We start from the raw sequence: 15,541 nt of genomic DNA on the forward strand, positions 1-15,541 counted from the left end.
ATCACACAATAGATATAGTGTTGGGCTGGAGAAATGTGAAGGCTTGATATAATCTGTATGCAATTGTGGATAACATTGCAAAGAATGGGAATTCCAGAGCACTTGATTGTTCTTATTAGTAACTTGCACATAGACCAGGAGGCAGTCATCTGAACAGAAAAAGGTGATACTGCATGGTTTAAAATCAGGAAAAGTGTGCATCAAGATTGTATCCTTTCACCATACATATTAACAAGGTTGTATCCTTTCACCATATGTGTTGTTGTTGTTGTTATGTGCCATCGAGTCAGCCCCGACTCATAGCGACCCCTCCTTGGGTTTCCAAGGCAGTATCACTACGGAAGTAGGATTGCCCAACCTTTCTTCCGAGGAGTGGCTGGTGGGTTTGAACCACCAGCCTTCTGGTTAGCAGTCAAGTGCTTTAGCCACTATGCTACCAGAGCTCCCTATGTATTAAATCTATATGCTGAGCAAATAATCCGAGAAGCTGGACTTTAGGGAGAGGAACGTGACATCAGGATTGGAGGAAGACTCACTAACAACCTGTGATATGCAGATGACACAATCTTGCTTGCTGAAAGTGAAGATGAATTGAAGCACTTACTGATGAAGATTAAAGACTACCTTTTTCAGAATAGATTACATCTCAACATAAAGAAAACAAAAATTTTCACAACTAGACCAATAAGGAACATCATGATAAGTGCAGAAAAGATTGAAGCTGTCTAAGATTTCATTTTTCATTTTACATGTACCCGCAATTGGCACCCATGGAAGCAGCAGTCAGGAAATCAGAGTCATATGCCACTGGACAGATCTGCTACAAAAGACCATTTAAAGTGTTGAGGAGAAACAAGTCGCTTTGAAGACTAAGATGAGCCTAACCCAAGCCATGATATATTTAATCACCTCATATGAATGTGAAAGCTGGATAATGAATAAGGAAAAGCAAAGAGGAGTTAGTGCCTTTGAATTGTGGTGTTGGCAAAGAGTATTAAAAATACTATGGACTGCCAGAAGAACAAACAAATTTGGCCCAGAAAAAGTGCAGCTGGAATGTTGCTTGGAAATGAGAATGGCTGGACTTCATCTCACCTAATTTGGTCATGTTGTCAGAAGGGACTATTCCCTGGAGAAGGATATCATGCTTTATAAAGTGGAGGGTCATGAAAAAGAGGGAAAGTCCTCAACAAGATTGATTGACACAGTGGCTGCAACAATGGGCTCAAGTATAGCAAGGATTGTGAGAATGGCACAGCCAGGCAGTGTTTAATTTTGTTGTACATAGTTCTCTATGAGTTGGAGCCAACTCAATGGCACCGAACAACAACATATGGAATATTATGTTGAGGCTTAGAAGAGTTAGGAAAAAGGATCATTGAATAATATAAAATAGGCAGCTTACTTCCCAAACTAAATATATGTTATTAATGTCCAGTTAATTCTTGAAGCTGTCATTAGCTGATTTACATCAGACCACTTAACAGTAAGTATGGTATAAATTTTCAGAACACATATAAGGAAAGACAAGGAAGCAATATCATTGACAGAGTCAATGAGAGAGATGTAACTATGAGATCTGGCAAAAGAATGGAAGGAACTAAACTGAGATGTCATTGAAATACTTATTACAAAGGATTGTAGAGAGATTGCAAGTGAGAACAAATAGGCTGGCTGAGTGATACAATTCAGCCTAGGAGTGACTTAACCTCCAGTGATCATAAGGTCTGAGGTAAGAGCATGAGGATTGTCCAACAAGGTAAGGAAGAGTTTTTAATACCAAGAAACTCTAAAGGTACAATGCTAGAGGTATAGTCCATGTGGATGTTGAAGTTATTCTGATGTTAGGAGGAGACAGGAGACATAAAATAGGAATGTGTGAGCTAAAAGGATATGTGATGTACTGAATTATAGGTCAAAGGTGATACCAAGAAGGAGAGCTAGATAATGGCATAGTAGGACATTATGAACTAAGAGGAATAATGTGTATATATGTATGTGTATCTATGTGTGTGTGTGAATAGTAAGTTTCTGACTCATATTTAATGATTGACTGTTGAAGTCTTTTAAATCTCACCCCTCTCTCTTCTCATTCTGCTCTCATCTAGGAAAGCTGACATGAAAGGCTACTGTTCCTTTTTTTTTTTTGGTGCTGGTGAGGATTTCAAACTTTGCAAGGGAAAATTTACCTGACTTTCCACGTTAGGCACAATAAAACCCTGAGGAGTCTCCTTTCCTTGCCATCTAAAATCATTTCAGATCAGCGTGAGGGGTCTCATTATGTGAGATCATGTGCACACAGAGAAAGAGAGAGGGAGAATAAATGAAGGTGAAAGGACAGTTTTCTACAAATGGCAGGCAGGATGGTATGAAGGAGAGGCTAACCCATATGGGGCATTAAAGAAATCTTTATACTCCAGTTGCCCACTCCTTTGCTGCTTGCTTAGTGGAGTTTAGATCATAGACAAAGTTATCCTAATTCTCCTTCACTGTTATGACACCTGCTCTATCATCTCAAAGGCATATTGACTTAGCAGATTTAATCCCAAAGGCTCTATTTTGGATTGATTAGATAGAATATCTGCAAAAGTTGGTAGTCTATACAAAGGCAAATAATTTTTGCTGGTTTCAGTGTATTGTCAGAGCAAGCAGGTTATTCATTTTTCTTACAGTGTTCAGGAAGAAAGAGGTTCATATCTAGTGCATGGCATTGAGAAACAGCATTGGAAACTAAGGCTCTTGATATGATCTCTTCTGGCTAAGGTCTAGGCCAAATCCCTTCTTGCGCTAAGTGACTCTATTTTGTACTTTTCTGACATATAACGCAGCCAACTGTCACTTCTGCAAAAATTCTCATTGCACCTTTGACCTAGAAACAAGCAGTTCTACAGAAAAATGTAGGTTTGCTTACCTTGCTCACATAGGTATTAAAGAGAACGAGTTGTGCTTAAGCTTCAGAAAGTGGTACTTACAGTTAGAATAAACTAAAGGTAAATAGACATGCTTATAGTTTTTCTGTATCAAAACCCTTTTTCCTCTCCTTAAGCCTAAGTATACTAATCATTTTCACTTGTGATCATTTTATTCTTTCAACAAACTCTTTGCTTTCTTATTTTAAAAGAATCCAACAGCATAACGTAAATCTAACTCCATTATTGCTCCCTTGACCATTTCTCACAAACTGTTCGACTTTGCTAGCCTTAGAAACTGCCAATAACCAGGATTTTGATTGTTGATTGATTATCAGGAAATGTCCCTAGAACCTCCTTTATAACACCTTGTATCTGTATTTTGAAATTGTTCTGGGCAACTCATAGCGAAAATCCTGTCACCTAGAGCTATCCTAACAAAGAAGAATAACCCCTGCCGAGATAGGCAACAAAGACCCTGGCACATTCAACTTCGTAAATGTTAACTAGTCAAAAATACTCTAGCTGTATCCCCTTGCAGTTTTGCCTTAATTAATCTCTGTAACTCTGTAGCTCCTTGGAACACTTTGTCAAAAGCTTCTTGACTCTGAGTTTCCAGATTTTGCAAAATATTCTTTTACTGTAATTAAATCTTTGTCTGTAATTTTTAAAAAGAAACAGCTAACCCAAATCCCCATTATATCTATCCTGTTAACCATTCGTTTAATGCAGGAGCATGGTTAACACCAATCATTTTGCACTGAGATTTGACAAATATGTTAACCTTGAGTGACTAAGGACAGTGTGCTTCATCAGATCTAAGGCAGTATTTTCTTTTTAGGTTTGTTTGTTTTGTTAATTTAGATCATATTATGATCCACTCCTGTCTGTCTTTGTTTTGATCCCTATGCTGTCCTCATATTCTCACAGATTTGGTATGTAAATTTCTGTATCAAAGCTAATATGTTTTAAACTTGTCATTGTAAAGTTAGTATATGTTCTTAGAAAACATATAAAACATAATAGAAGTATCATTTTTAAAAAAAGAAAAAAAATGATAACCCTTTATCTCTTACCAACATTTCCCTGTGACACTTTTGTAGAGTACCAGCAGCTAATTGTTTTGTATGTACTTCTAGATGTTTTCTATGCAAATGAAAACACAAACACAGAAGGCCTACTTAGGTCATTTTCTTCAGGTAAATGAGTCATGTTACACATAATGTCTGAAACTTTCTTTTTTAACTTATAGTAAATATTGACATATTGCCCTAAAAGTTGTACAAATTTGCATTCTCTCCAACATTACATGGTAGCATGTTTCTCCAAACTTTTATTAATATTAAACAACAACAAAAAAAAACTCAGTGATGTAGGGACGATTCAACTCATAGTGATCCTTCCTTGGATGTCTGAGGTGGTATCTCTATAGAATAGATTGTCCAATCTTCCTTCCAAGGAGTCGCTGGTGTGTTTGAACCACCAGCCTTCTGGTTAGGGTCTAATGCCTTAGGCCCTACGCCACCAGAGCTCCCTTATTAATACTGGGTATCATAATTTTTAAAAAAAAATATTTCCTATAAAATAGGAGAACATAGTATGTTTTCCCATTTAGTCAATCTTCTGATTTTGATTAACTAATATTGGATATCATAGTTTTAAAAAAATATTTCCTATAAAATAGGAGAAAATAGTATGTTTTTCTATTTAATCAATCTTCAGATGTAGATCTCAGGAATTCTGGTGGCATTATGGTTAAAGCATGTGGCTGCTAATCAAAAGGTTGGCAGATCAACTCCACCAGCCACTCCACAGGATTAAGATGAGGCATTATGTTTCTGTGAAGACTTACAGCTTTGAAAACTTTGTGGTGTTGTCCTATACTATCCTATGGGGTCTTTATGAGTCATAATTGACTTGATGGCAATGGATTTAATAATAGCTTCAATCAGCCCTGGTACGACAGTGGTTAAAACAGTTGCCTACTAGCAGTAAAGTCAGTAGTTCAAACACACCAGCTGCTCTGTGAGAGAAAGATGTGTCAGTCTGCTTCTGTAAAGGTTTGTAGACTTGGAAATGCTTTGGGACAGTTCTACTCTGTCCTATAGAGTTACTATGAGTCAGAATCAACTCAACAGCAACTTTTGTTTGTGTTTTGTTTTTAGTTACAGTTTCAAGCCTTTCTTTATCTAGTTTCAAAGCAGAAAATTAAATTGGAAATAATACATTGCCTAAATTTTTATTTTGTCAATGAGAAATTTGAAGGACATAGAATCTAGAGGTAAGACTCATAGATTTTCTGACATAGTTTTCAAGATTTATGTTTGTTGTCCAGTATAGACTCGATTTTTTTTTAACTCTTATTCTTCTAGATTTTATTTTGCATTTCAGAAATGAAAAAATGGAGATCAATCATGCAACATTTTCCCCTTTCCTTCTAAATAACAACACATGCAACCTCGTTCCCATCTGTTTTCTTGGTAATTAAATCATTATCTCAGATAAACTTTTGTTTTCTTTCTTTATGACTTCTTGTTCTGAACATACTTTTCAAATCATAGGGAACTTTGTGTACATTGAAATTATCTCTGCTAGAAGCTTTTGCTGTCCTTTATTCCTATAACTGCGTGGAAACTGTTTTTGACAGAAAACTTTAAAAGTAAAAATTTTCCTAAATGAATGATCTTAGATATATTACCTCTGGTGGCTCTGTGGGAGAGCAAATAATACACAGTACCATTAATTGAGGTGTGAAACCAAACTGATTTAACATCTGACCTGATGAAACAGTGATTTTAAAAGCTATATCCAAATATCCAAATCTGACCAGATCCCCATAATACTATAAGAATTGTAAAAATTAATTTCAGACTTGTCATGGGTTTAACTATGTTGCCCAAAAAATATATATGCCAATGTGGTTGGGCCAGGATACTCAGTGGTTTAGCAGTTATGTAATGACATAATCATTCCCCATGATGTAATCTTATATGATCAGCCAATCAAATGTAAGGAGATTAGGATGAAATGCAACATCCTCACTTAGGTCACAGCCCTGATCTGATGGAAAGGGAGTTCCCTTGGGGTGTGGCCTGCATCATCTTTTATATTACAAGAGATTAAAGGAAAGGGAAGAAAGTAGAGAGAGGGGGATCTCAGTAACACCAAGAAAGAAGGGCCAGAAGTAGTGTATTCATTGGGCCCTTGGTCCCTATATCAAGAATCTCCTAGACCCAGTGGAAGATTGATGCCAAAAACACATGGAGATTCAACATCCAAAGAATTCAGGGCTTACAGGTGTCAAAAAGAGACAAGGACCTTCCTTTAGAGTCAACAGAGAGAGAAAGCCATCCTCCAGAGCTAGATTCCTGGATTCAGATTTCTAACCTCCTAAACTGTGAGAGAATTAATTTCTGCTTGCTAAAGCCATACTCTTGTGGCATATTTGTTCTAACAGCACAAGATAACTAACATAAGAGTCAACAGCTTCTGAATATTCATCATGGAATCTTGGGCATCCATCATGGCTGGAAAGGAGCCAATGTGCTATTATATTTCAAGAGATCTCAGGAAGTTAAAAATGAATTTTCTCTTAAGTCAATGACTATGAAGGGAATAAAAACTCCATTCAAAACAGAATAATTTTCTATTATGGAATTTCTGCTTTTGATAATGACTATAATGGCAAATAGTTAGAACTTTTCCCCAAAGTGGATGCAGTTTCCTTGCCTGGAGGAAAGGCTAGTTATGTGGAGAGCATATTCACTGAATTTATGAATCATATCATATCAATTATAAATGTTGTCTTAGATAACCCTTATAAGAACTACATGAGTTAAGTAGGTAATATTTCTTATTCTACAGATTGGGAAACTACCATAATGTTAAAGAAAAAAAAAAAATGTGGAACTTTGTCAAAATTGCATAGCTAGGAGTTTAATATATACTAGAAGAAAACATGGTAAAATATTTATCGTAATATGTAAGCAGTGGGTATATGGATATTATTTGTAACTTTTCTGCTCCAATATTTTATAAATATGTTAAGTAAAATATTGCATAGTTAATAATTAAAACAGCAAGAACTTCTATAAATTTAACTGTTTCTAAAACCTAGCTCCTTACACCAACAGTGCTTGTCAGTTTTCCAGAAGTATTACTGAAACCTAATTTTTGTCATGTCACTGGAAGAACATGAAATTTTGGATCAAAGGAACTGGGATCAGGTCCCAACTCTCCCTATTCTTTTGGATTTTGATATTTAATGAATGAAGCCAATCTAAAAATGTCTTTTAATCATTGACTACAATAAAAGTTGTGAATTACTGTAATTGTTCAGTACTACAAAAAACATTTTGAAATTTGGAAGACAGCTACCTGGCCAACTGACTGGAAGAGATTCATATGTGTACCCTTTCCAAAGAAAGGTGATCCCACAAAATGTAGAAATTATCAAATAACATCATTAGTATCACACACAAGTAAAATGTTGCTAAAGATAATACACAAACGATTGCAGAAATACACTGACAAGGAACTTCCAGAAATGCAAGTTGGATTACTAAGAGAACATGAAATGAGAGATATCATTCTGGATGTCAGATGGATCTTAGTTGAAAGCAGAGAATACAAGAATTATGTTTACTTGGGTTTTATTGACTACGTAAAAGCATTTGACTTTGTGGATCATAACATATCATGGATAACATTGAGAAGAATGGGAATTCCCAAACACCCAATTGTGCTCATGAGGAACTTTTACATAGACCAGGAGTCTGTCGTTCAAACAGAACAAGGGGATACTGAAATCAAGAAGTGTGTGTGTCAGGGTTGTATCATTTCACCATATTTGTTCAATCTGTTTGCTGAGCAAATAATTTGAGAAGAGGGACAATATGAAGAAGAATGTAACATCAGTATCAGAGGAAGACTCATTTACAACCTGTGATATGCAGATGACACAACTTTGCTTGCTGAAAGTGAAAATGACCTAATGTACTTACTGATGAAGGTTAAAGAATACAGCCTGCAGTATGGATTACACCTTAACATAAAGCAAATGAAAACCCTAATAATTGGACCAATAAGCAACAGGATAAATGGAAAAAAGATTAAAATTGTCAAAGATTTCATATTGTTTGGTTCCACCATCAACACCAGTGGACATAGCAATCAAGAAATCAGATGACTTATTTGTCTGGGCCAATCTGCTGCAAAAGACCTCTTTGCTGTGCTGAAGACATAAGATGACTTTTTGAAGATTATGGTAAGGTTGGGCGATCTACTTCCGTAGTGATACCGCCTCAGAAACCCAAGGAGGGGTTGCTATGTGTCCGGTCTGACTCAACAGCACATAACAACAACAAACCAATCCAAGAAATTTTCAATTGCCTCACATACATGTTAGAGGTGGATGATGAATAAGGATGACAGAAGAAGAGCTGATATTTTTGAGCTATGGTGTTGGCAAACAATACTGGAAGTACTATGGACTGCCAGGAGAACTAACAGATCTGTCCTGGAAGAAGTGCAGCCATACTACTGCTTGGATGAGAGAATGACCAGACTTTGTCTCAACTACTTTGGTCCTTTTATCAAAAAGGACCATTCCCTGGAGAAGGATATCATGCTTGGTAAAGTGAAGGGTCAGCAAAAAAGGGGAAGACCCTCAATGAGATGGATTGACAGATACAGTAGCTGCAATGATGGGTTAAGGTATAGCATGAATTGTGAGGCTGGCACAGGACTGGGCAGTGTCTTTTTCCATTGTAGATAGGATTGCTTTGAGTCGGAGCTGAGTCAACGGCACCTAACAACAACAACAACAACAACAACAAAGCTAGTAGAAAATGTTTGTTTCTTAGTTCTATTATTATTTTTAGAGTCTTAGAAAAGTATCAAGTTAAGCAAACAGGAATTCCTTTTCCATCATAACCTCCCAGTTTTCTTTTAGAATGGTGTAACAGACTTTGGAATTTAAAAGTTCTTAGGTAATAAAGGAAAAATTCTCATGTTTTGGTCCTCTAGTACTGCTCTAACAGAAATACCACAGGTGGATGGCTTGAAAAAACAGGAATTTATTCTCTTACAGTTTTGGAGGCTAGAAGTTTGAGTTCAAAGTGCCAGCCTCTAGTGGCTAGGTGAAAGCCCCTTGACCTTGGGTTTCAGCTCTGCCTCTTCTTGCTCCTGGCCCACTGAAGCTGGAGGCTTTCCTCACTCAGGCAGCCGTTTGTTGCTGAGGCTGACAAATCCAAGGTCATCAAGTAAAAAGGCACAGTCCTAATATTACCAGACTACACAGCAGGCCACTAATTCAAGTCTTAACAGTCCCAAGATTGGCAGATAACATGGCAGGCTGCTGAATGATGACTCAACTACATTCAGGATTCAAGTGTGCCAAAAGCTAGAGATCATTCCCAAAGCTTCTCTGCATATACTGGAAGCAGACCATAACCCTAAAGAATCTACTCAGCTGCTCATAGCAAATTCCACCATGGAACTGATTGTCATTCTCATCATGGGGAATAATTGCATCCAACTGCCCAGCCACTCAAAACCAGGACCAGCCAATTTGACATATAATTGACATATTAACTACCACATCTCAATAAAAGAGGCAACTTGGAGAAGAGAAATGATATGAATGATGAGGGAATTAAATTTGAGAAAATTGAGTTGTGTAATCTGGGCTTTGTTTTTAAAAAGTTGGTTTGTGCACACTGGGAGACTCAATTTGAACACTGATACTATTCAATTCTTCTTAAGTATCTTAGAAAGGGAAAAGTTCTGGTGGTGTAGTGTCTAGCACATTTGACTGCTAACCAGGAGGCTGGCAGTTTAAACCCACCAGCTACTCCTCAGAAGAAAGATTGCGCAATCTACTTCTGTAGAGATACTGCCTCGGAAACCCAGGGAGGGGTATCTATGAGTCGGATCTGACTTGGTGGCAGTGTTTTTTTTTTTTTAATAGTTGGGAAAAGAAAAAAAAAAAAGTCAGGAATAGAATTCAGATTGGTGTAAAGCCTGGACTCAGTAGAGAGTATAGATGGGGAAGTCACTTTGGGAAACTTGTGGTATTGATTCAAACTCTCAGTAAGCACTTAAGAATATGCTATTTTTCCAGTGCATCACCCTAGTTGATACATTGTCATAGAGGTAGATTACTTGGAAAAATCAGGAGAGAATTAAAGTAGAGAAAATATTCTAGGAGAATGACAAAAGTTTCTTCAATCAAGAAAATTTATTGTCAGAATTAGTAGTAAAGGAAGAGAGAGATCAGAGAAGCTTGTCCCTTCATGGGAATTGCTGGTCTGTCACCTCTGTATGGAGCTGCAATTTGGAAAGATGAAATCCTTACCCACATTAATTTTACTCACAGCACAATCTTTGATAGTTTCTACTATAGTCTGTCCCATCTCTTAAGTGTTAAAAAGCAAAGATGTCATTTTGAGGACTAAGGTGTACCCAAGCCAAGCCATGGTATTTGCAATCACCTTGCATGCATTCAAAAGCTGCACAATGAGCAAGGAAAATTGAAGAAAAATCGATGGTTTTGAATTATCATGTAGAAAAGAATACAGCTTGGACTTAAATACAGCTTGGACTTCCAGAAGAACAAATAAATGTGTCTTAGAAGAAGTATAGCTAAATGATCCTTGGAAGTGACAATGGGGAGACTGTCTTTATGTACTTCGGACAAGTTATCAGGAGGAACCAATCCCTGGAGAAGGACATGATGTTTATAGAGAGTCAGTAAAAAAGAGGAATACCATCAATGAGATGGATTGACACAGTGGCTGCAATAGTGGCCTCAAACATAGCAATGATCATGAGGATGACACAGGACAAGGCTGTGTTCTATTCTTTTGTATATAGGGTCACTATGAGTTGGAACCAATCTAACAACAACAACAACAACAACCTTGAGGTTTTCAGCCATATCCTCTTTTTTCATGATAATCATGTAGATGATTTCTTTAAAAAAGTCTATCATGCCTACAGCCCATCTCATAGCTTCTTCCTTGAGTATCAGTCTTAAAGCTCTATTATTGGACATAATTAAGTGGACCAGAAATTAAGGTCAAAACAAAGATCAAGTTCCAGAGCACAATAAACCATCTAAAATGGTGTTCTATATGGTGGTTAAGGATGAATTCATTTTTTATTTCTTAGGAGATTTGACCATGAAATTAACCTATACAATAATTTGTTGTTGGCACTGCAAGACAATGGTGCAAGTAGAAAGAGGGACAGAGGCAGAGGAGATGAGTAATGGTATTAGGAGACTGCTACAGTTTCAATGTGATAGTCTCATCATCACATATCCCATCAGGCCTGGCTGTTTAACAGCTAAGGTGTTTCCTCTGAGGAAGATTTATATAATATTCTCTGATTCTAGGTAAACTGAATCTATGTATATTCCTCTAAACATGAAATAACTTGGCAAATATATTCTGTAATGTTTTCTGGAGAACTATCCTTGGTTCCAAAGAGAAGAGTATTTTCACAGTGAGAAAAAGAGATTAGTGTTGAGAAATCAACAAGTGTTAAACCACCAGATGGGTGAAGTAAACGGCAAGAGCAGTGAGACAACACCTAAGGTCAGCAGAGACAGCAGAGATGCAAGATGAAGTATAAGGCTCAAGAGTGACTGTGGTTAGAGAAGGAAAGCACAGAAACAGTAGAAACTCTTGAGGCATCCAGGTAGCATAACAGCATAGCAACTAGGGTCCTCAATACCTGCCTGCATTAAGTAGCCAGTGAGGGACGTGTTGAAGCCAACAAGTATCCAAGAGGTAAGGCAGATAAATGAAGGCCTTCTGATCTCAAAAGTTTCTATAAAGATTCTCAGACTTTTCTCATCTGTGATCTGGGTCATGTGATAGGAGCTTTACATACATTTTCATTTACTTTCAGTGCCAGCAAATCATGTGAGGATACTATTATCCTCATATTACGGTTGAGAAAACTCACTGCTGCCATGTAAACAGGTCATTCTTTGTATTGGTAGAGCTAAAGACACATATTTTATTATGGAAACTTACAAATGTAATAAATATTTTTCTTATAAAAGTGAAATATATATAGTGTAAGATTCCTTTAAATTGTTACTGAATACTAAACATAACACATTTCAATTTCTATTGTTAGCATAATATGTGTAACATATTTATTAAAATTTCATAATGTCAAGGTTAAAATTAGTCTACATTTCCTAATTATTTTATTTTCCACTAGAATTTGAATTTTGAATATATAATTTTATTATTCTCCCTGATGCATTCAAGCCAACTTTAATAAAATATATATATATATATATTTGTATTAATATTTTTCAAACCATTTGTAAACTTTTTCTAAAATGAGAAGTTTTGTGCCTTCTTGAATTTAGAGTTTGGTTTAGAAGAACCTATCTTGTATCACTATAGTTAAGGGACTACTTTGTTTTTTTTTTTTTTTTTTTTGTGGTTGTTAAGTGCCTTCAAGTTGGTTCTGACTCCTGCACCATCTTCTAAAATATTGCTATGTTGCAGGCATTATGTTAATCTATCTCATTAAGGGTCTTCCTCTTTTTGCCCACCCTCTTTTTTACCAAGCATTATATCCTTCCTGATAACATGACCAAAGTATCAGCATTATATTGTATCTTATCAAAAAAACAAACTCACTGCTGTGGAGTTGGTCCAGACTCATAGCAACTCCTCCTTGGTTTTCCAAGGTGGTATCTCTACAGAAGTAGATTCCCCAGTCTTCCCTCTGAGGAGTGGCTGGTGGGTTTGAACCACCAGCCTTCTGGTTAGCAGCCAAATGCCTTAGGCACTACTGGTGTATCATGGTTCAACAAGCCTTAACAAGAGTTTAATTATATATGATTGCATGTCCTTCAATGAGTAGAAGACAAAACAAAAATAATAATGTATTGAAAAATTTATAGTTATTTTCTTATTTTCTCAACATCATCAAGGAGTAAATGTTTTTAATCATAGCTACTATAAAACTAGGAGCTCTGGTGGTTAGTGCTTAAGGCATTTGGCTACTGGCAGTTCAAACCCACCAGCCACTCCTCTGAAGGAAGACTAAGCAATCTGCTTTCATAAAGATTTACCACCTTCGAAACCCAAAGGGGGTAGTTATGAGTTGGAATCAACTCAATGGCAGTGAGTTTGTCTCTTATGTTGTTTGTTGCTGTTATGTGCCATTGAGTCGGACCCGACTCATAGCGACCCCTCCTTGGGTTTCTGAGGTAGTAGGAGCTCTGGTAGCATAGTGGCTAAAGCACTTGACTGCTAACCAGAAGGCTGGCGGTTCAAACCCACCAACCACTCCTTGGAAGGAAGGTTGGGCAATCCTACTTCCGTAGTGATACTACCTCGGAAACCCAAGGAGGGGTCGCTGTGAGTCGGGGCCAACTCGACGGCACATAACAACAACAGCAATAACATCACTATGAAAGTCGATTTCCCCACCTTCCTTCCGAGGAGTGGCTGGTGGGTTTGAACAGCCAGGCTTCTGGTTTATAAGAGGAGAGTTTAACTACTTCAAGATCTACTTGGTTAATATGAGTTAAGATTTACGCTATCCATTGCTTCCTTATAGCAGTTACTATTTGTTTTATATTGAAAAAAATTTAAATATTTCTTCTATGCTGTAGCTTCATATGCACCATGCCAAATATTTAGTTAAGAAACAAATAGACCCATACACAGATTTTTTTGAGCGTCCAACTGCTCCATGTTATGTAAATACCCCATCTTGATTTTGAACTTAATATCTCACTTTCAATCATTTGTTTTGAATTAGTAAACTTATCCAGAACATATTATTGGGGATAAGAAAATGGTGGTTTAGTTTCTGAAGAATGAAACTAAAGTAGAGAAAAATTTCAATGTATAAAGTAAGTTTCACATCTTGACCTGATACTGAAATGGGAGGGCTGCCTTCCATTCTCTTCCTCCATTCTTTTTGCTGTCTACACAGAGTCACTGGCAGCTATTCTCCAACTGCATTAATTTCACGTGTGTTTGTTGCCTGTACTATGGGTGCAATGAAAAAAAATGTACATTGGCAATGCTGTGTGACTGTGTTCCTGGGAGACTTTTCATCAAAACGAGATATCTCTCTCAAGACTCTTTTAGTGATGCTGTTTTACAATAAAACATAAAATCAATAAAAATGTCCAGATATTCTTAGATTCCTGAAATCAATTGAAAATAAATAAGATTTCAAGAATGAGAAAGCGTGAAGTTGGAGTTTGTAATGGATTGCTTAAACTCTGGTTTAGTTTTGTGTATGTCTATAGACTTATTTTAAATTTAGATCGTCCAGTTGTCTATATAACGCCACCAAAAATAACTTTATTAGCTTTTCAAATACTTTGATACATTGGTCAAGAACCAATATTCCCTAGCTTAGTTTCGATTTTTTTTTTTTTCCAAAATCAAAGAAATGTAGCCCCTTCTATCATGGTACTAATATTGCCTCATCATGTACTTTGTATTAAAATTATACTAACATTAACTCTCCTGGGGACCTTTAGTTCCTGTTTTCACAGATGTTCCTCCTGTTTGTGAAATCAGGCTTGCATAGGCTAAACTGGCAAAGCTAGAGCTGCAGCAGAATGATGATAGCTTCTAACATCACTGGAAAGGATGAAAATGGGAAATTAATGCTTTTGTAGTCAGAAAATTTGTTTATAACCAAACTTTGTTGTTTTCCAGGTGAATTTTTTTTTTTTTTTTTTTGCCTTGGATCTAGGGAATCTTTGTCTAACGATTATTACTGTTCCTTGAAAATAGCAACTCATTAAGATGACTGTGTTCTGAGAGACTTACTTATAAGACATTTATTCTTCATGTCATAGACCCGATTTAAAAAGGAAAGAATTTTTATGGTTTGATTTATTCATGTAAAATATTCATAAAGTGAAAGAGTCATATTGAAATATCTTGTTTACAAGAAGACTGTGTAGATAGGGAACAAGAAATACATATTAAAGGAATGAGGAAGAATAGAATTGATAAAAATGTAGCAGCATTTGAGCATAAGAGCAAGTAATAATAGATATGCAAATTAATATAAAGTAGCAAAGCATAAGTAAGAATTAAGATTTAGTGTATGTTCAGATATGCAGTAGAAACTGTTATTAAAGATATATTTTTCTATTTCAATTTCTGTTATGACATGATCAGATAATAGATAGAATTCATTTTAACATTTATTATAGCTTTATGATCTATAGCAGTATTTCTAGTTACAGTAATAAAAATGAATACGTTTCAAAAGTACAGATTGCTAATATTTTTCACACTGGTAATGAGGTCATCTACAATATAGAGGGCTCATTGCCTGTCCTTCAGTCCAGGACTTCCAGCTTTGTATCTTTATGAAACAGGACTTCTTGGTACTTTTATAGAAAAATATTGTCACATATTTTCCATTTAAACTATAGTACTTTTATCCTAAATGTACACATATGCACATAGATATACTATAGAGAATAGTGGTTATTAGTTTATGCCTATAATTTGGGAAAAATCATTCATAATTCATAGTTCATAATATTGTGATTTAAAATAATATAACTGCTAATTCAAAATTCTCATAGTATTTTTCCCTTCAAAATACTATTCAAT

The sequence above is a fragment of the Orycteropus afer genome, unplaced genomic scaffold (assembly GCF_000298275.1).
Source record: "Orycteropus afer afer isolate SDZICR_OR568_19922 unplaced genomic scaffold, OryAfe1.0 scaffold00284, whole genome shotgun sequence".
Taxonomy (NCBI): Eukaryota; Metazoa; Chordata; class Mammalia; order Tubulidentata; family Orycteropodidae; genus Orycteropus; species Orycteropus afer.